At 40.7% G+C, this 21,968-nt stretch overlaps 1 long non-coding RNA gene across 1 annotated transcript in view; it reads right to left on the bottom strand.

Annotated features, from left to right (window-relative positions):
* Window positions 1-21,587, bottom strand: part of LOC119977182 — a 38,312-nt gene extending 16,725 nt beyond the window's left edge. Inside the window, exons 1-2 of the long non-coding RNA XR_005463134.1 lie at window positions 21,480-21,587; window positions 21,265-21,384 (exon numbers count right to left, since the gene is read on the bottom strand). This is a non-coding gene — a long non-coding RNA (uncharacterized LOC119977182). The remainder of the gene's footprint in view (window positions 1-21,264; window positions 21,385-21,479) is intronic.
* Between the last annotated feature and the right edge of the window lie 381 nt (window positions 21,588-21,968).

Raw genomic sequence — 21,968 nt, 5'->3', positions numbered from 1 at the left:
CTCCCTCATTGAAACTCTGCCTTTCGTGATGCCACTTCCACTCGTGGATCTGGAACAAGTGCTGAGCTGTGCTGGAGCTCCCCAGTAATTGCAGTCCGAGATAAAGAATGCAGTTTTTTATTGCGGGATATGTTCAGCTCCGATGACACAGGAAGAGTAGATCATTAAAAAAATGTGGAAAATGAAAAGATTGAGGGGAAGATGATTTGGTTTTGAGGGGTGATTCTGAAGACAAAAGTGCCACATTTGATCGTTACGATAGCCAAAGTGACGCAGAATTAATTTGATGAGCTCTTTGTGAGGGATACCAAAGACATGAGTTTGTCAGGATTTAAAATGTTTTCCTTATGGTTTAAGGTATCTTCGTGCAATTGGTTTTTTATCATGCCACATAAATTTAACACAAATGACCTGTGCTATTTTTTGTCCCACATTTCACAATGGTGACCACCTACACCCATATCAATGGGTCACATTTTATGCTCAGTGCATAAGTTGATCTCCCATTTTTGGAACAATATTTGGAGGCTTCTAAGGTCAACGTATACGCTGACTTCAATGGTATTTAATGCAAGTTGTTGTACTGGTTAAAAGCTATAGCTTTCTTTATAGTCTTCCAGTTTGCTCTCAAAATTTAAGCTGATTACTTTTCTCAATGATAGTAAAAAATCTTGAAGGAGGTAGTTTTCATTAAATTAGCAAGGAATATGGTTGTGCCGCAATGCGATAGAGTAGAACAACATTGTTTTCAAAATGCTAATAAATGCAAGGTAGCAATTAAGAATAACAGTGCATTTAATCCATCCCACAACAATAATGTTTCTTATAATGCTCCAGTTGAATACTTGCAAATCACAAAATCATTTACTTTCTTAAGCATTATTGTAACTGCTGTGGCAAGTTACAGCTATGACTCTCTGGGCACTCACAAGGTCACTCGCAGGGCATGATGCACTATTTTGAGGCAGTATGATAAATGCTCTTAACCTCATCACAAATGAGGTAATCATTAACTCTAGATCTTGCAGTACAGATGACATTAATATCCATTGGGTAGACAAGTCAAATCCCTTCTTTTGTAGACAAAGTGAAAACCTATGCTATTATCCATCAGAATAGCAGTCTCCCAATATATAGACATATTAATTTGATTCTAAATATCTAGATGTATAAATGTGTATGTACGTTTTAATGGAAGCACTGACTGCAATGCCTCAGATGTTTCATCATTAAGTCTAGCGATCAATCACAAGAAATTTAGTCGAAGGTAAAAGGACAGTTATCAGAAAAAAACTTGTATTAAATGCAACAACAGCAGATTGATGTTGAAACATGCTCCTGCACTTAATGATTCTAATGGGAACTTTCTCAAACCAACCCACTGCTATCAAAAAATTTGCTGAATAAATTGTGACTTTGAAGGCAATAAATTGTTGGACTCGATCACTGGGATCAGCTGCTGTATCTGCTGCATGGCATGTAAATACTGTGCAACCAATACAAGTACAGTTTTCCCCGGGTCACGATAGGTTGCAGAAATGGTCAAACCATGACAAATAACTACCCATAAAAGTCGGTATCTGGATGACACCATTACATCTAGACAGGGTTGAGCTCTGAAATGATTCTTAAATTCAAAAAGGCCTGAACTGAGAGAGTTACATTTGCAAAGAGTCGACATATGCTGAACTATTCAAGCACATGAACTGGACAGGCTATGCCACTGCATATGTCACAACTAGTTTTATGCCTTTTTTGCAACATTCCATTAAACCGCTTGTCACAGCCCTGTTTGGAAATCCAGAGTACAGTTGTTAAGTGTGTCTCCTTGGTTTTTAGTCACTGTTGCCATGACTTTAAAAGTGTGAAGCTGCACTCAGGAAATGATGGGAACTTGACAGAAACTGCATCCAAACACAGCCTGCGTTTACTGATAGGTTCATACTGTTGTATCTTAAGAAATAGAGTGACGTACTCAAAAGCATCTTTGGTTTTATGCAAACTGTCACCTTAATTTCAAGAATGAAATCATGGGCCAGCAGTAAAGTGTCGACCTCTCCTCAGGAGATCCAAGTTCCATTTGCAGTTTTTTGCCCGACATTAACACTCGGCATTCCTTTTAGGATATTAACTTACTCGCCTCAACTGACTCAACTGGGAAAGGGAGCATAAACTTACTCTTCCTACCTCTCCCAGGTGGACCCCTTAGTCAGATGTCCAGAAGATGCTAATGACAGCAAGCAATAAATTGGCAATTGCTGGAGACTCCCAGGATCAGGAAGAGACACAGAGAACTTCAAATACATGTTAAAATGAAAATAAAAGCGGTAAACGCTGAGCACTGCTCCCTTTTGAATGTTGAACCTCTATTGGCAAACTAGTAATAAATATTTCCTTTATTATGGGTGGAACGTTACGTCAGAGGGATTTTACAGTCCCGCCATAGTCAATGCACTTTTAAACCACTCAGCATTTTATGGTCCTGCCTGCCCACCCACCCCCACCACAACAGAGCCATAAAAGTCCGCCCTACACGTGGATCCTAAGTAGCTAATTTTGAAGCAAAGCTATTAATGCTATCATGTGAAAAGACAATAATCATTCTATACATTCGTGGATTAGCTAAAATTTGTTGCGTTAATCTCAGTTTGCCATTGTCACTTGAATTTCCTTGGGCATTTATGCCACGGTCGAGGTACAAACTACAATACCCTCTACCAATTATTTAAAGAGCTTCGCCCATTCAAACGACCTGTTGAAGTAAATTTACTGGAATTACTTGAGCGCTAGGCAACTGACTTACCCCTAAAAATGTCGACCCAGTCAGGCCCAAAGTCCCTTCAAGTTAACAAGGGAGATTTGGGGGCTCAATATCAATTTTCTAAGCCTTTTAAAAAAAAATTATTTTACTTAACTATAACATTGTCAGTCTTGGTGCAGTGCACCTGAAATGTTTTAGATCCCTACAGCTTCCAAACGTTCGGAAGCCCAAGGTAGCTGGAGTGGCCGCCCTAGTGTGCGGAAAAGTCTTGTACTGAGTGGTAATGGAAGAAGAAGAATAGCGGAGGAAGGAGGTTCTGAGAGTGAGGGAGTTATAACACTGCAATGAAGTTACTGTGAAAAGCCCCTAGTCGCCACATTGCAGCGCCTGTTCGGGTACACAGAGGGAGAATTCAGAATGTCCAAATTACCTAACAGCACGTTGTTCGGGACTTGTGGGAGGAAACCGGAGAACCCGGAGGAAACCCACACAGACACAGGGAGAACGTGCAGACTCTGCACAGACAGTGACCCAAGCCGGAAACGAGCCTGGGACCCTGGAACTGTGAAACAACAGTGCTAACCACTGTGCTACCATGCCGCCCATAACATGACACCAGGCCTCCTTGCTATTACGCATATTAGTGACAGCAGTTTTACGCTGATTTTAACATTCCTGCTTGAGTACATGAGCTCTACGAGAAATTTTGGTGCAAGTTCCCGTGTGTGCAGAGGTCAGTGTAATTTTGCCATGATGCCTGCGCAGGTGCAATCCATAAAATCCATAAAATTTGGAGTTCACAACTTCCTCTTCCTGCCGGTCGATAACAAAATGAACCTCCAGGTGGCCATGCAAATATTTACGGTGTAGAACATCTGGTCGGTCCGAGAAGTGGGTGGTTATAAGTTGCACAATGAGAAACAAATTGATGGAGCATTGCAAAAGTGAGTGTTACGTTGCTCTCTGGTTCAGTTGCAACCTGCAGTCTGTCACGCTATGACATTACCACAGTGGAATTCATGATGATTAAAGATAAAGATGTGAAGGTTGGTTCCTGGAGGGAGTGGTGCACTTCTGTCAATGTACGTCAGCTTCGTCAAAGAGCAACCATTTACCAAAAAATAGTCACATTTGTACAAACTTCACGTTTCGCAACAGCCATTCCGTCTGTTGGCGCTGAGGGATTCTGCAGCATTTACATAATTAAACATAACATGCGCAAGACACTTTCTGTGAAGTCGGATGAACATGGAAAAGCTTTGTTGTGTAGATATCTGACAAAATAGCAATTCTGGACTGTAACTAAAGTAGGCTTTTAACACGGGCTGAGTCTATTTAGAGGACAAGAAAAGTCATATAGCACACTTATTAGGTGACAGAATCACAGAAAATACAGTGCAGAAGACGTTCTTTGGCCCATCGAGTCTCCACCGACGCATTACAAACACCTGAACTACCTACCTGATCCCATTTGCCAGCACTTGGCCCATAGCTTTGTGTTGCATTATAAAAGTTTTTTGCAGTAACTTTAGCAGAAATTAAAAATTTTAGTTCCAAGGAAGCATGGTGGTTAGCACTGTTGCTTCACACTCGCACAGTGGTTAGCACTGGTGCTTCACAATATCACATTGGTTAGCTCTGGTGCTTCACAATAGCACAGTTGTTAGTACAGTTGCTTCATGATAGCATAGTGGTTAGCACGGATGCTTTACGGTGGTATGGTGGTTAGCACTGTTGTTTCACGATAGCACAGTGGTTAGCACTTTTGCTTCACCGCGCCGGGTTCCCCGGTTCGATTCCCGGTTTGGGTCACTGACTCTGCGCAGTCTGCACATTCGTCCTGTGTCAGGCAGCGGAATGTGGCGACTCGGGGCTTTTCACAAGTAGCTTCATTGCAGTGTTAATGTAAGTCTACTTGTGACAATAAAGATTATTATTATAAATTGTAGGCTATCATGCAATATAAGAGGCTTACAGTGCACGGATTTTATGTATACAAATATGCAATATGTAGTACATATAGTTGAATATAAAATATAGTATTTTATATAATATAACTACATAACATGTGAAACTAACTGAGTCAAACAAGACTCAAAAGTAATAAATCAAACCTCTTTCCCTTAAGTTTATTTAAGTCTGCAAGGCATTTGAAGTGCTGATCTGACTGATGGGGAGCAGGAGTACAATATCGCTGTCATTCGATCTAGAAAGTGATATTTCGATACCTGCACGCAATGGGAGGATGTTAATGAAGGTGCTTAATGCTGTCATTGGTAGTAAGACAATCCAGGGCACAAAGAGAAGCAGAACTCGGATGTGGCTTGCAGTGTGGTTTATAATATTCAATTTGAGAAAAAAAACTCAGGCCTCCAGAGGGGCGAGTCAGAAAAGCTGTAGACAGATGCTATAAACCCTGGAGTCCACTGCAAATGCACTCAGGTCAGGCAGGAAGGTTAGACCCACGTTGCTGTATAGAAATGAACAGAGAGAAGTACTTTGGACTTTTATGACCTCAACAGGAAATAAGTAGATTATTTCCTTTCCTAATCACAAGCTTTGATTATACTTCGAAACAAACGAGCGTTCTTAAAAATAAAATTGCTTTCATCCATTTTTGAAATAACACTTTGATTTCCAAATACTGTACGTACAGTTCAATGATTCTGATAAGGACGGATTTTAAGAAATTAATTGGTTAAATCAACTGCAACAAATGCCTTCCACCTGCCTGTAAGTCAAACATATTTTTGAAAATTAATGGCATGCAATATTATAATGTTTGCATATCAAATTTATGTGATTAAATCATTAATGTTACAAGATAATTGAAAGAATTAGTGCAAATATCCAAACTCACATAGGAACCCAGAGTCAGCTGCACGCTAATGCAATGTCTGTTATTGGTTTAATGTAAGCTATGACCAATAGCATCAAATTAATATAAACAGGCTGCATATCTTAATATACCAGTTGCTATTGCATATCACGGGCAGCATACAACAATTTGGTGAATCATGTCAGGCGTAGAATGTTGGTATCTCCTCGTTAAATATATCCCATTCAGTTACTATGCTAGTCATAAAAAATGCAGATGGTAAAAAGGTTAAACCTTTTGTTAGACAAATGTGCTTTACTTTGCAATAGCTATGAATTGAAGTTTTATTCAATCTATGTAATTTCACTTCATGTTCCTGTCACTCTCCACATAGCTTTCCTTGAAACCACCTTTCACTGGGAGAAACAATTCATTGGAGCTTTTAGATCATGGAAGTCACTTTAATTACAAGTCCCTGATACATGCACATTGTGAAAAGAAAGGCATATTGAAATGTGATTAACTTTTTTTTATTGCAGAATCTTATTCTTTTCCACTCTATTGATTTTAGTTATGAATATTATATAAGGTGGGCTAGAAGTGAAACACAATGAGTAAAGTAATAGGTATAGGTAAGAATTTTGATTATGTTTGTTTAGTGTCTTCCTACTTGAGAGGCTGAAATCCTGTCAAACACTTTCTAGAGTGCTGATATTCTTGGATAACCTTTTCAGGATGGTGGTGGCATTTAGTTAGCTGGCATTATATACAAAAATGGAGCAGGCAAATTGGAAATGATAATTAGAGGCCTAATGTGTATGGTGTTATAAATGTGTTCCTGAAGCTCACATTCCGATTCACTGCATAATAAAAACAAGCTGCCTACAGTTACTAAATCTAACAATAGGACTGCAGCTATAAGGGTTACTTTATTTTCTCATAGGTTTCCAATGTTATTTGACTCGATGTAAAGGCATAATTTCTTAAGACATCCAGTCCAATTTCTGTTGAGTTGTGAGAAGGCAGAAGTATCAAAATGCAAAAAGCTGCATCCTATATTGTTTCCACACTTAGACTAATCACTGATGACCACCATTTTGAAAGGAAGCAGGGACAGGTAAAATTGACAGTGTAAATTTTTTTTTGTTTTAATGAATAAGAGAAGGATAAGAAAGAGGAATATTTTGGAGCCTGAAAATGTCACACCAAGTTCACAGACTTAATGTGCATGCAGTCAAATGGTTCACTATATTGTGTAGTCAATCCTTTGATAAATCAATTTTGCTTCCCATTTAATACAGGAATCCTGATATCATTTAGTTTACTTTAGTCCTGGGCATATGTAAAATTATTCAAATATAATGACCTGCAATAATGTGATACACTAAATAAGAAATTAGCACCATGCAAAAACCCTTCTTGGATGAGCTCTATTTATTTCTGCTGAGTAAAATGTAATAAATGTAATACCACTATAAAAGTGGTAATATCTATATTTATTTAGCTACCCCATTGCTTTGAAGTGTTGATTCAGTTTAATTATTAAACCACTAAGGTAGTTCTTGACTGCTGTATCATTCCCAGCACCAAGATTTATCACATCAACAACATTCATTAAATGTTCAAAGAAGAATCAGTTGACCACAAAAAAATTCTCCCATAGGCTCATTAGTGCAAAAATGTTTTTTGAACCTGATACGAAGCCAGCAGTATATGATTATGAGCAGGGCTTTCACATAGCTGTGAGAAAGAGTGTCACCTTTCTGACCACATTCTTTTCTCTCTTCTGTAGATCCTCATAAAATATTTACTGTTGATTCTGAATGACCATCCTCATTATCCATAGAATTCCTCACAGATTCCCCAATGATGTCATGGAAATGTTCGACCCATTATGTTAAGGAAAAACTAGTCTTAAGTGACCCCCACCCCTATCATGGGATCTTCTGTGGACACCACATAAATTTCATCATGATGCAAAATTGAAATATATTGTCCATGACCTGGTTCCTAATTCATCATAAAAACGTACATGCATATTGAATCTACAATACTAAATACAGTACAAATCAGACCTCGAAACAATTGTAATTTTCAGATTTTGATATGCAATAGTTGTTGCGTTTGCAAATAAATCTATAAATGTTTTTCTCTGAAATCCTTCTGTATCATTCGTAAAATTATCACTGCTGTCTTACCTACGTTTATGTGTCACGCTAATTTCTCAAAGCATTGTACCTCATTAAAACTGACAGGTTAGCAGAAGAAATCAGTGGATGCTGAACCAATGTATGTTGTGCAAAGCTAGCCTCGTACCAGCACATTATAGCAGCACATGACCAGGGTAATGGAAAAATATGCAGCAAGTTTCCACTTTGAAACCAGTTTCAAGCTGCGCCAGGTTCTCTCAATCACAATGTTGCTGAAGCGCAAGGAGTGCATTATTTACATGTGACCCAATTTCTAGTGCAACCAGGCCTCTTAAAACTTTCGCAATATTTGTGGATGAAACTGCAAATTAACTGGCATACATAAAATTGGATGTGAAACTTGCACCTGTAATCACTAGTGAAGGAAGTTGGTGTTGCTGTCATTTAACAGCACCAATTCAGTGACCAGAAACTCATGAAGTGAGTTGCTTAAAGTGGTGGTTTGATAATGTAGCACACAAAAACTTGCTTCCCACTTAAGGAGTGTATGCAAAGCCATTCTTTTTGCCAGGTACCTAAACACTGTTATTGAATGACAGTGTGGGTGGCACTGTAGCACAGTGGATATCACTGTTGCTTCACAGCGCCATGGTCCCAGGTTCGATTCCCGGCTTGAGTCACTGTCTGTGCGGAGTCTGCATGTTCTCCCCGTCTCTGCGTGGGTTTCCTCCGGGTGCTCCGGTTTCCTCCCACAAGTCCCGAAAGACGTACTGTTAGGTGAAATGGACATTCTGAATTTTACCTCTGTGTACCCAAACAGGCGCTGGAATGTGGCGACTAGGGGATGTTCACAATAACTTCATTGCAGTGTTAATGTAAGCCTACTTGTGACAATAAAGGTTATTATTAAAAAGGGCAGTCGATATGTTTTCGGAAAAGCACCAGCTTTTATATTTGTGCACATTGAAAAGTGTTTTATGGGGTCTTCAGATGTTTATTCAGAGAGTAGCCAGGCTCAATAGAACATAAAGATCTCCATTCCTGGTATCTGCTGAGCTCATTTATCTCAGGCAGGGCATGGGAAGGGAGAATTACCATGAAGTTTGGAAAGGCAAATTAACCCCTTGCTGTTATCCAGTGACTTTTGTTTAAAGTCCATTTGTGACCATAGGTGAATGTTCAGCTGAATATTGCCCATGAGTATTGGCCACTTAAGTAAGTAGGAGAGGATGACTGAACCCTTTAAATTGTACACCAGCAAAGAGTCAGTGCCTCCAGGAAATAATGAGCAGTGTTAAAAATGCAAATCACACACGTAAATTGCTATAACATGCAACTGAAATAACTATGACATTAATATTAGCTTCAATACAGTTGTCAGATTGTGCTACGTGCAGTTTTTAGGATGCACTTTAAAACAATGTGTTAAAGGGCTAAACTTTCCTGGAAAGGTTACGGTGAGTTTGACATGTGCACCAATTTTCATGCACAAATCAGTCAGCAAATTGATGGAAATAAAGACATGCATCACGGGTTGTGAATCTCCAGACCTTACCAGCCAGGATATTGCAAACAGAGGATGCTTGTAACTGTCAGCAGGATAAAATTGCATATTACAGTATGAATAACTATTTTTTGAATTATTGTGAGCAAGTCAAGGCTATGATTTATTTTTTAGATGCAAATTACAGCTAGAAACAGTTTACCATGATCTCTCCCCTATCTCACTTCCAGATATATATATTATTCTCCAGTTAAATGATGTGCTATACCATAACATCGGGCATCTGGTTAAATCTCCCTGGAACATAAGGTGATATGCAGTGGCACGGTGGTTAGCACTGCTGCCTCAAATCGCCAGGGATTTGGGTTCAATTCCAGCCTTAACACTGTGGATGTATCTACACCACATGGACTACAGTGGTTGAAGGAGGCAGCTCACTAGCACCTTCTCAAGGGCAATTAGGGGCAGGTAATAAATGCTGATCTGTCCAATGACGCCCACATCCGACAAATGGATTGAAAAAAGTGCAGTGAAATCTCACTGTCGAAACGCTAAAATAGTGATTGAAATCAATCCAATGTTTTATATTTGTTGCATTTTTTACGCTGCATTGCAGAATAGTGAAGCACTGAAAGCATGGATTCACATTCAGACATGCAAAATAAAGTAGTATTTGCTTTGCTTTCACATGAATTGTACATGAATGCAATGATAAAGTATTATAACAATGAGAATATAATTATGTGCTAATTACATCTAATATAGATGACAACCCAAATAGTTATGCTAATTGATGCATTGATTACCAGATATCCTCTGGCAATGCAGCAGTGATAATGATAGACAGAAGTCTTCACTGTCAGATCACCCCTTTCACTGCATGTTCAAAAGCAGCTTGCTGAAAATGTCAATATGAAGATGCAATTTAATATTGACTGTAAATGTTTCATTTATGACTAATGATTTAATAAAATCTACAGCTCGAGATGTTTAGTTTATTGTATTGACTTCTTCTAATACCAATTGTTTTTGTGGCAGTTAAAAATCCCGATTCTCTTATTACATGATCTGCCTGTCAGTGTACTGTATGCCACAAGCCGTAAATGCACATAGCGTAGATCCAAAGAATATCCCTTCAGCAAGAGAATTTAGGTACACTTGAATGGTTAGTATATTGTTTTTTTTAAAAAAGGAAACACATTTCCAGGCTCATTTGCTCCATTCTGCTGAAGCCCTACTCTGGATCGTGAGTAACAATACATGTACGTGATCACAATTGACCCTTTAATGCAACATGGAGGGTTTGAATTCTGCTTTGAATGAAGCATTACATCGAGCCCCCTTTCCCTATTATGGCGGATTAAGCATCTGTTAAAACTTTTATGGCACGATTTGACGAAGAGCAGGGAGGTTTTTTTTCTCTGCTATCCTTGCCAAAAACACTTCTCTCAATCAATAGCACCAACACAAAAATCAGAGTTAATCATGTCACTACTGGTTGTGGGATATTGGTCTGTGCATATATATGACGGCCATTGGTTCCCCATATTCCACTTCTAAGTATGTGAAGTGTTTCGGATGTTTTCTTAAAGGACAGCAGGACACAAATATAAATGCAAACTCGTCTTTATTTTAAAAATCTGATATGTCATGTCTTATCTATGTTCAATTGTGTGCTCTCATTAATGCTGCAGTTATAAGTTGAATAACAAGCTCATAAAAATGCCTGATGTGCTTAGTAAACAGCTGGTACTTCACACGGGAAACCTTCTACTTCTACCATATTCCACTTTCCACTTCATCATTAAACTGTGTGGTCACACATTGGTATAATGAGAAACATTTGTTTTATAAACTAATTTTATTCCGTAACCTTTAAATATAGCTCTTTTATCTTTCCAGAAACTTGATGCATAATAAAAACATGTTTTCTTTACAGAAGCAAAGTGCTTTAATGAGCAAAATGCATCGTTTTCATAATGGCTCAATTACAGAGGGTGTTATTTGCCTCTGTTCAAATAAGCAGGGTGAATTACTTTTTTGCTTCATAATTTATGGCTCGCTAATACAATTGTTGAAATAAACAGTTTTGAAATGTCCAATTCCTGAGTATATGGTTTCGCGACTAGTAGTAACAATCTTACTCTTAGCTGTTTCAAGATGGGGGGGTGGTCTGCTGTCATTGGTGAAAAGGTCAGTAAATACTATCAGTAATTACATTCCTAATAGTCAACATGTGTTCTTTTTTTTAATTAAATGATCTTTAAACAAAGTTTTTTTTAAATATTAACCAAAAAAATGACCTGAAAATCTACAGCTGGAAATCCTGGCAGTTATACTGGGGCTATGCCCATTCATGCTATCCACGTAGACCCCACCAGAGTTTTGTTGTGGGATCAATGTTGGGAAACATAATTGACTTGAAGCTAGTGGGCATGCACACCATTACAGGAGCATTTGCAGCACCCATTTATGCCATGTTGCTTAAAATTCCTGGGTCTGGCCAGTATTGGACACAAATCTGACCGGCTCCTCCCCGAGCATAAACATCCCATCACCCTACGGATGCCATAGAGTTCCCTCTCAGCCCTATTTTGGGTTCACAGTAACTTAATTGAAGCCTACTTGTGAAAATAAGCAATTTTCATTTCATTTCATTTCATCAAGTCTCTTTTTTCAAAACCTGTATCTTTTCTTCAGGAGTTTGGGCTACTGCTCTGGCTTGGATTTCCCCGGCGTGTGTTTTCCTTAATAATCTTTATTAGAGTCACAAGTTGGCCTACATCAACAGTGCAATGAAGTTACTGTGAAAATCCACTGTTCGCCACACTCCGGCCCCTGCTCGGGCACACTGAGGGAGAATTCAGAATGTCCAATACACCTAACAAGCACGTCTTTCGGGGCTTGTGGGAGGAAACTGGAGCACCCGGACGAAACCCACGCAGACACTGTGCAGACTCCGCACAGACAGTGACCCAAGCCGGGAATCGAACCCGGGTCCCTGGCACTGTGAAGCAACAGTGCTAACCACTGTGCTACCGTGCCACTCTAACGTCTTGGTGTACCAGCCTATAGTCTTATCTATAATTCCTCAGAGTCTGAAAAATGACAATTCTCAGATTAAAGAGTCTCTGGCCTTGGCTGTAGCTTCTTACTGTCACTGTTCTAATAAAGGGATCGCAGAGGTTTTGTGCCTTCTAAGACCAACCGTGAACTCCTGAACTCTTCAGGGGCCAGTCTTATCCGAGTCTCTTGTTGCCTCACTGATATTCCAGTTGTCTCTAGGCACATCAGGGAGTCCAGGGAAACTTGAAGCAATTCAGGGCCAAAATGTTCTGCCAGTCTGGTGGGTGCAGTCATATTCAAAGCATTATTTCAAATCACACAATAATCCGCGCAATGAACTTCCGCACGATGAATTGTATGCTTGCAACTTGTGCATCAATAGTTTACCGGTATGATGTATACTTATGTTCACAAACAATTAAGTCTGCCTCATGCCATTTTGTTCTCTGTCTATTCCATGCCATATAATGTTGACTACTACTTACACACATTGCTACATTCTTTACCAATATTGTTTTGCTCAACCCAGACACCTTCCATGGAATGATAGAATAACGCAGCACTAAAACAAACACAGAAACAACCCATTTGATCCATTAAGTCTGAAATAATGTTTATTTCCACATAGAATCATAGCATCCCTACAGTGCAGAAGGGGGCCATTTGGCCCATCGGGTCTGCACTGACCCTCCGAAGGAGCATGCATACCTGGGCCCAAAACCCCACCTTATCCCCGAAATCCTACCTAACCCCTGGACACTTAGTGGCAATTTAGCAGGGCCAATCCACCTAACGTGCACATCTTTGGACTGTGGGAGGAAACCGGAGCACCTGGAGGAAGCCCACGCAGACACGGGGAGAATGTACAAGCTCTACATAGAAAGTCACCAGAGGTTTGAATCGAACCCAGGCCCTGGCGCTTTGAGGCAGCAGTGCTAACTATTGTGTCACTGTGCTGCCCTTGTGCTGTGCCACATCATACGGTGGCATGGTAGCACAATGGTTAGCACTGTTGCTTCACAGCTCTAGGGTCCCAGGTTCGATTCCCGGCTTGGGTCACTTTCTGGGTGGAGTCTGCACGTTCTCCCCGTGTGTGCGTGGGTTTCCTCCGGGTGCTCCGGTTTCCTCCCACAATTCAAAGAAGTGCAGATTAGGTGCATTGGTCATGCTAAATTGCCCTTAGTATCCAAAAAGGTTGGGTGGGGTTTCTGGGTTACCAAGATGGGGTGGAGGTATGGGCTTCAGTTGGGTGCTCTTTCCAAGGACAGGTGCCGACTTGATGGGCTGAATAGCCTCCTTATGTACTGTAAATTCAATGATGATCCAGTCCAATGCACAATCCTGCTTGTTCCATGAGTCCTTCAATAATCATTTTTAATGTGACCATCTTGCTTTTAAAATAATTCATGAATTCTACAGAAATGATTTTAATGCAGGAAGTCGATTTGGGACTCTATGGATTTTATGTACTTTTCCATACTGGGATTGTCTTTAGACTGTTAGCAAAGCCAATATACTACCCTGAGATTAGAAGAACACCATGCTCCAAAGTTTAATCACTGTAGCAGAACACAAAGAGAATTTTTAAAATTTATATTACTTGTTTCTTGGTAGTGATCATTTAATTTACAGGGAATAAGTAGAGCAGCAGTCAAAACAATCTCTTAATGCTTCTCAAGCTGTTCATGAGCAACTTTAAGAACATAAGATTACAGGACTAGAAAGAAAACAGCTTCAGCCTATTTGGCCTTGCCAATGAAACAGAATTCAGAATTCACTACCTCTCTCCAGTCTATCCAAATATTGTTTTTAAAATTAGTGATGGTCATCTAAACATTCACCACTCCTGAGTGTGAAAAATATATATCTGATCTCTTTGTGCACCTTCATTCTTCTGAGCTTTATCCAATGCCTCACTCTCTAAGCTATGGCGATGAGTTTATTCAGTTTAAGTTGCTGATTTCCTTGATAATCTTGAACATCTTAATAATATTCCTTTCTTTGTCTTCGTTTTGGAGTTGAAAGCTGTTCTGCCAACTATATCCTGCTTATTATAACTAAACCCTGTAGTACATAAATCATAATATACCCCGGCATGCGATGATGCTCCCAAATTTGAAATTAACGTGATAATTTGAGACGTTTGTCATTGAAAGGTTAATATGGTGCAAATAACTTGGCAGAGCAAGTAAAAAGCTCGTAAGAGACTGAAAAACTTAACGAGGAGCGTAAAAGAAAGATAAAAATAATGGAAAAGCTAACATAGAGGACAAATATACACGGGTAAAAAGTTGATTTAAAAAATAATACGCTAGCATCGAGAGATATTAGGTGAAATGTAGAAATGAGCAATATGAGTGAAAATCTGTGGAGTTGTTCATATGGTATGGCGTGATGAGAAATAAATGGTAAGATGTAAAGGAAATTCCATTGATGAAACACTATATCGTGTGTATTGGCTAAACTTGCACATGATTGACAAGGCTGCAGAATGTAACAAGTGGACGGCCGTCACGGAGAAACCAGCTCAACACAAACTATTGCACATTTGGGTGGGAACTTGGAAGGTGTGATGTCCAGCGCCCTTGTGTCGAGCGGTATGCGCCATTGTATTTGCCACAAGCGTTTACTGTTCAATGTTTCCGTCCACTCAGATCAGGAAAGGAAGTCCTTCTGGGGCTTAAACGTCCCCTTTGCAATGCCAGTGTCCAGGTGTGCTTTAAAACTTCAAAGCCTATAGTTAATGATAACATGGTTTGGGATGACACTATGGACGCAAAGTTACTTGATGTGAAGCAAAGAGTGGAGTGATATCTCATTGATTGAGGCAACTTATCTTGTTGGATATTTTTCATATCTGCTGATGAGGATGTGATTTCTGTGGCTACCTTTAGGAGTTACATAAACACGTATTGCAAAAGTTTTAGACAATATAAAAAGTCAGATATAAGTGACCTATCTATCCTTCTTGACCTATATCCTCCACCTGCTGCTTTGGCTCCCAAGTAAACCCTTCCTTACTGTTCCTTTAGTGTAAACCTAACGGCCCGCATTCAATTCACCGGCCAAATGATGCAACTTGAGGCCCCAACCTTTCGGAGCAATTGCACGTTTAAATCCTAAAAAGTATTTTGCATCATCTCGCGTTTCCCAATGTTGCAGGATGCCCAGTCAGCAACGGCACTTTTAACTGGTCCTGTGGTTTTTTTTTCCAATGCTTCCTTCCAGTTTATCCCGTTGTATAAAAGGCTCCGACCTCCCGCGTCCTTTGTTCTTTTCCAGCCAAGAAAATTTTGGGGAAAAAAACATGCGTTCGCCTCCAAAATGGCCATCGCTCGCATTAAAATAAAGTGATTGTTCATGTTTAAGGATAAAGTGCCATCCGGCAGCAGGGTTTTTGAGATTGAGGAGCGATTGCGAAACTCTCTTTTGACTCATGTTTGCATTGCGTTTGAGAGTTTTTCCTCTCTGTGTCTCAGCCTTGTTTCTCGGGGTGCCTGGTACACAGGGAGAGGATGGGCTCACCCGTTTGAATTTCCTTACTACTCCAATGTTAGAAGAGGCGTCTGGTTTTGTACTTGGGTGCGCGTCTGTGTATGTACGTGTGCTGAACGCACGATTTTAGCATGGCAAATTTCAGTCGCATGTATGTACTGTGCATATATGTGCTGTGTGGTTATGTTATGTGTTCAATCTATACCAACGTGCAGAGTTATGTCCTCCATGTGATTTGCGTGCGTTGCGCATGTGCGTTTAACAAATATGTTGCATGTTTGTGTGTACATGCGGCATGTATTGTGTGGCCTGTACATAGTATTGTGTGTGCTTGTGTATTAGATTTGCTCATATGTCCATCTATGCAGGTCTTATGAGATTGCGTCTGTATATGTTTTATATATGTTGCTGTGTATGCATGCAGCATGTATTGTGTGTGTGTGTGCATGCATTGTGTGGTGTGTATGTACGTATTGTGTATGCTTATCTATTATATTTGCTGGCATGTGTATCTATGCAGGTCCTATGAGCATGTGTCTGTATATGTTTTATATATGTTGCTGTCTGGGTACATGTATTGCGTGGTGTGCATGCACATATTGTGTGTGTTCGTGTATTATGTTTGCTTGCATGTGTATCTATGTCTGTCTTATGAGCGTGTGTCTGTATATGTTTTATGTATGTTTACATGTTGCGTGGTACATGCATTGTGTGGTGCCTGTATGTACGTATTATGTGGTCTTATGTATTATTTGCTCGCATGTTTATCAATGCAGACCTTATGAGTTTATGTCTGCATGTATTCTATGTCTGAGTATAAGTGCCTGCACTGTGTTTATGCGTTAACACATATACAGACTTGCATTGTACATGTTATATTCATATGTACATGTTATATTCATGCGTGTTGCATAGTGTATTGTGCGTGTGTCTCTGTTTACGGGTGTTGTTGATAGTGCAAAGTCTACAGGGGAAATGACAGCTACTGAAAAGGCACCTTCCTAGTAGCTGTTTCGAGTCAGTTTTCGCAATACCTCCTACAGGCGTTAAATGATCATCTCGATTCTACATTTTCAAAGCTGCCGGAATAAATGTGACTTCTGGGTATCAGGAGGTCAAGTACGGCTGCTCAAATATTTTTCTTACAAAATGACGGATTTATTAGACAAATAAGTAGCCCGGTTGATGCAAAAACCCCAGTGATTGAATTTTTACGTTAAGTCAACAACAACTCGAACTACATCAGTGCCCCGAGATTTAGTGATGATAGCTTAGATTACTCAACAAATAGGATTTTGAAAATGAATACAGATTTCTAGGGATCTGCTCCGGCACTTTGCACATGACATTTTCTCTGCCAAACCAACCCCGCTACCCCTCCCAGGGTTGCTATTGATACCAGAGTGGTAGAGACCATCTTCCCTGTCTGCAAAAGGTTGTTTTAAAAGTTTCAGAACATTAATTAATTGGGGCCATACACCTAACGCGCGAAACAAAAGATCTCGATCATGTGCGATGGAGATTTTCTCAGATAATCCTTATTGAAATCGTAACCCCCTCCTCCTCAGTATCTAACTGTATCTTATGACTTCGAATCCTTTCAATATAATTATAATGTATGAACTTCCAGACCAACATGTCTTTTTTTTTGTCTGTTTGTGAAATGCTGTTGACTGGATTCAAGTATTAACGTTTGAAGCCACATGGCCGTGAACCCACATTTATCTGACTGTTTGCACACTCCTGCTATCGCTTTCTCTTAATGCTTGAAAACAGCTGCTGTATTTTTTTAAGCGCTGGGCAGGTCTCAGATTAAAAGTGTGTGCCGCACCACTTTTAATCCCTATCCACATCCCCCCCCCCCCCCCCTCCCAACACCCTGTTTATTTCTGCAGAGTTTAGGAACGTGGAGTGGAAGTAACTGACCGTGGCGGTGAAATTTCTCGGCAAGGTTTTACCAAGAGATCCTTCGGCCGGAATATTTCATCTGCATTTTCACATTGCTAAATGCAACACACACACACAACCTGGCAGCTGAATCATGCTCATTCCTGTCCGATGTGCTGGTAGCAAATAATATGTAGCATCTAATAAATCCAGCTGGCGTTCTCTATATAGCCTCGTGCAGAAATAATTATTGTCCCGCACTGCTCATGTCAAAAGGCCTCTTCGACTCATCTGTCATGAAACCAATTTCACTTTATTTACATCCATTTGGTAGTTTAATTACTGTGCTGATGAATAGCCTCGAGGAATTAAGTTACGATTCCTTAGAAACCTAAATCGACAGATATATGGGCTATTTTTTTTTCTCGACTTGGGGACAAAAAGAGATCGCATGCTTGTGTGCAAGAAAATGATTTGAGGATGCGTTGAGTATCTCTTGTTGGCTGTCAGTTTATAACTCGTTCCTTCCACTCGGGGAGCTCGGAGTTTGTGTGTGTGTGTGTGTGTTTATTTCAAGATATTTCTCACATGCCCGGTCTGGTGGACTGAGGAAACAAATCGAAACTTGAGTGAATTGTTCGACTGGTGCCTCTTCTTGTTCTGCATTGACTTCGGAAAACCCATGTGGAGCGCAATTGATTTTTTTCTGGGGTTTTTTTGGGGGGAGGGGGGGGGGGATGACAATAAACTTCGGAGCCCATCCATTACGAACCTGTTATATTAACAATTCAATTAGTAATCAACAAATATTAGTTAATTACAAGGCCCCGACATAGCGGGGAGTGAGCTCCTGTTCCTCAATGTGACTACAATTCCAACATTCGTTTTGCATAATGCTGTCGATAAACATCTTTTCAGTTAGCTGGAAGTTCGAGCTGCATCCCACCTCCACTTTTTAGCTGCGATTTCACCGCCGCTATTCCCTGCACTTGACCCGGATAAACCCTCATTTTGACATTTCACAAAATTGGCCTGGACTCATTTTCCAATTAGTCGTGAACTTTGGTGCTGTGTGTGTGTGTGTGTGTGTGTATGTGTGGTGTGGGGGGCTGGGTTAGCTTTGATAGAAGCTTCAGTCAAGTTCAGCTCATTGGTGGGCCAGCCAACAACATTGAGCAACATCTTCCAACTCAGATCCTTCCTAAAACGGCGTGATGGGTGTTCCCTTTCTCGGCGGGTTTGGTAACAATGGCCACGCGCGACTCGCAGCCCTGGGGACGCCGGTCGGACGCCGATCCCCCCCCCCCCCCCCCATTCGTAAGGACATTCGCCCAACCGTCCAACAATATCTTTATGCATCATACCGTGGTCGACAATAAAGTGGACATCTGGAGCCAGGAGATGTTTACATTTTGCATCTCTCAATTTCGTTACAAATTAGCTCACACTTTTCAATCGTGTTGCACAATCCTCAACATTTTTGTCGGTGAGATTGCCCAGAATTTTCTCCGTAACAATACACGTTATCCGACTGCTAAAGAGCGCCCACATGCTCTGGACGTTGCCAAATGCCAACCATTACCGAACGACTTCATATTTTCTATGCAGCAGACAGGAAGAGAATTAAGGCAACGGACGTCTTCATAAAATGATAGCTTCGAGCTTTTTTGATCAATTTCATGTGCAAATCAAACTCGATACTATTGAGGTGACCACGTGTGGCAGTAACAGGGACGCTACTGGTCATCTTTCAGGGTACTCCGTTCTGAAAAGGGTCACCCTTCTCCATGAACATGTGCGATTTTTTTAGGGAGGTGTTGACGCGGTTAGAAAAAGGTGGGGTGGCTGGTGTTTCTGGTGTGCAGCCTTTTGATTAATAGATACATGTGGCAAACGGCCCGACATATGGTGTGCGAAGCAGCTTGAAATGGTACCTTAGGCATCCCCTACGGCGATTAACATATTAGAGGCTTTTGTGCAGTCAGACAGTCAGACTTCATCTTCTGAGCGCCTCGTAAAGTCAGAGCACAGAGCTGTTTGATAGGCTTTCAATAATGCATTACTGCCAATGACAGACTTATACTTAAAGGGATCCCAGCTCTAATGCCTTTTATATATAAAAAAATCACTTTAAAATAGAGGTTCAAAGAGACGAGTGAAACTGCTATCTCAAGCTCCCCTTGTAGAATTTAAACTTCAAATGAGCCACTACTACATAAAGCATGTTTTCTGGGTGCTCGGCAGAAATTTATGTAGCATGGAATTTGATGGTGTTACTTTTTTCTGAGAGGACCCGAGCATGTCAACAAGCACCTGACTGCATTACAATTACATTTCGTCATGTTATTTCAGAACGGCGGCAATGTTGCACTAATCTGGCAGGCGTCTTTCAAGACGGTTCAACAACAGTCGAGGCCGTCGCGCCGTCCCCAATCATATTTCGCTCGCCCGTTGTTTGTTCCATGACAAAAAAAAACGGCAGCTGGACCTTTGAGCTCATCCAGGTACCCGGTAACTCAAATTGGAAATGAAACCCGAACAAAACAAGGACAAAGTATGGGAAAGATGCAATGGGTGACTAACAGCCTTAAAACGCAACGTTATTGTCACGTAAAGATAAATTATTATGTGTGTATATAAAATCAGCAAACGTGAGCTAAATTGCAGCATCGGTTCTGCAAACACACCAGCTCCAGTTGTCCCTCTTTCGGCGCTGACCTCTGGTAAGGTCACTAATGGCCATATTATAGAAACATCGACCCACGCTATTCCAAATAGAAATCATTCGAGGAATATTGTAGTTGAACTAAGCAGAAGTCTATTGCTCAGGAATTCTGAATTCAGACAATTGTTTATTGCCCTGTCTTAAGGTACAGTTCCTGTAAAATGTCCCTTCGACGTTAGACCGGGAATGTCGTTATAATTAACAGAACCCCCCTAGGCTTCTGACCGAGGGAAGATGTTTGTGCGCTGCTGTCGTAATGACACAAGTTTAAATAACGATGTCGGTGCATTCTGTTGCCTTAAAGTGTAGCTATACGAACAAGTCGACCGAATAATCCGTCTTATTACAGGGCTGTTGAAAAATGTCATTCTTAGCTATGGTACATTTTTTTTCACAAAGCCATCAATCGCCCCGTCTAAAATATGAGCTAGATGCAGCCGCGAAGCGCGCGAAGTTCAGTTGCGTTTTGGAGCAATATTGTAAAAGTTTGGAAAACTTATGTCCGGGCTGGGTCAGATCCTGGCGCTATCCGTCGGCCGCAGTTTAGAGGTGAACCGATAGCCCCAAGTTCACCCTGAAAGAACCGGTGTCGGCTGGAAATGGGTATTATTCGATTTCATAAAAATCCTTCAGTTATTTATCGCCCACTACCCCCCACCACCCCCCGGCTTTCCCTCTGCTGGGAGTTGTCTGGGGGGAGGGGGGGGGGGGGGGGGGGAACCACCATACATAACCTTTGCTGGGCAAAAAAAAATGCACAGAAGCTATATCGGAAGACACATTTCTTTACGTTGCAAATTCGGAAGTGATGTGACCTATCGTTTCCGTAAACGTTTAAAGCCCGTTACATTGTTGTACCTTTTACCGTTTTGCTCTTTCTGCGGCGTCGCTTGTTGCCGGCGTCAGTTTGACATAACAACTTATTCACTGAATCGTGTTATAGTACGAGAAATCTCACGATCAAAATGCGCCCAGTGACTAGGATGGAGAGAGAGAGAAAGTGAAAAAAAAAATCCCCTGCAGTCGCTCAAGATACCTATAATGGATATTTAAGACAAAGTAGATGTCCTTACCCCATTATAATGGCTGTGTCCTGGCAGGCAAAAGTCAGACAATAGCAATAAATATAGCTTTTTTCTTTTGCTGGCAAAAGACTGCACCTGCGACTCTTTTCTTCATCGCGCCGGGAAAAATCAGGCTGCTGCCTGGAAATATTGCATTTTATATCACCAAAGGCGATTAATATTGCATTAACTGTATTTAACATTTTTAAACGCGCGCATTATATCTATATAGACGGAATCCATTTATTGAGAAACGAACCGCTGAGATGTCAATATTCATGAAATTTGAAAAAAATCTCAACAACCTGGTTGCAATGTGCGGGAAGAGATTTGAGACGCAGCCCCCCCCCCCCCCCCCCCCCCACTTTTTTGAATGTTTTCACCCCGTAAACTCCTATAATCTGCCATCGCCCCTTTGATGTGGGCAAAGTCATGCTAATGTTACAGTTAAATTATTCTGACACCGTCCCGGGACGCGTGGCTCCCAAGCTTCATTAA

The sequence above is a fragment of the Scyliorhinus canicula genome, chromosome 14 (assembly GCF_902713615.1).
Source record: "Scyliorhinus canicula chromosome 14, sScyCan1.1, whole genome shotgun sequence".
Taxonomy (NCBI): Eukaryota; Metazoa; Chordata; class Chondrichthyes; order Carcharhiniformes; family Scyliorhinidae; genus Scyliorhinus; species Scyliorhinus canicula.
Note: the sequence above shows the minus strand (reverse complement) of the source record. Positions and strands in the feature narration are given on the sequence as shown.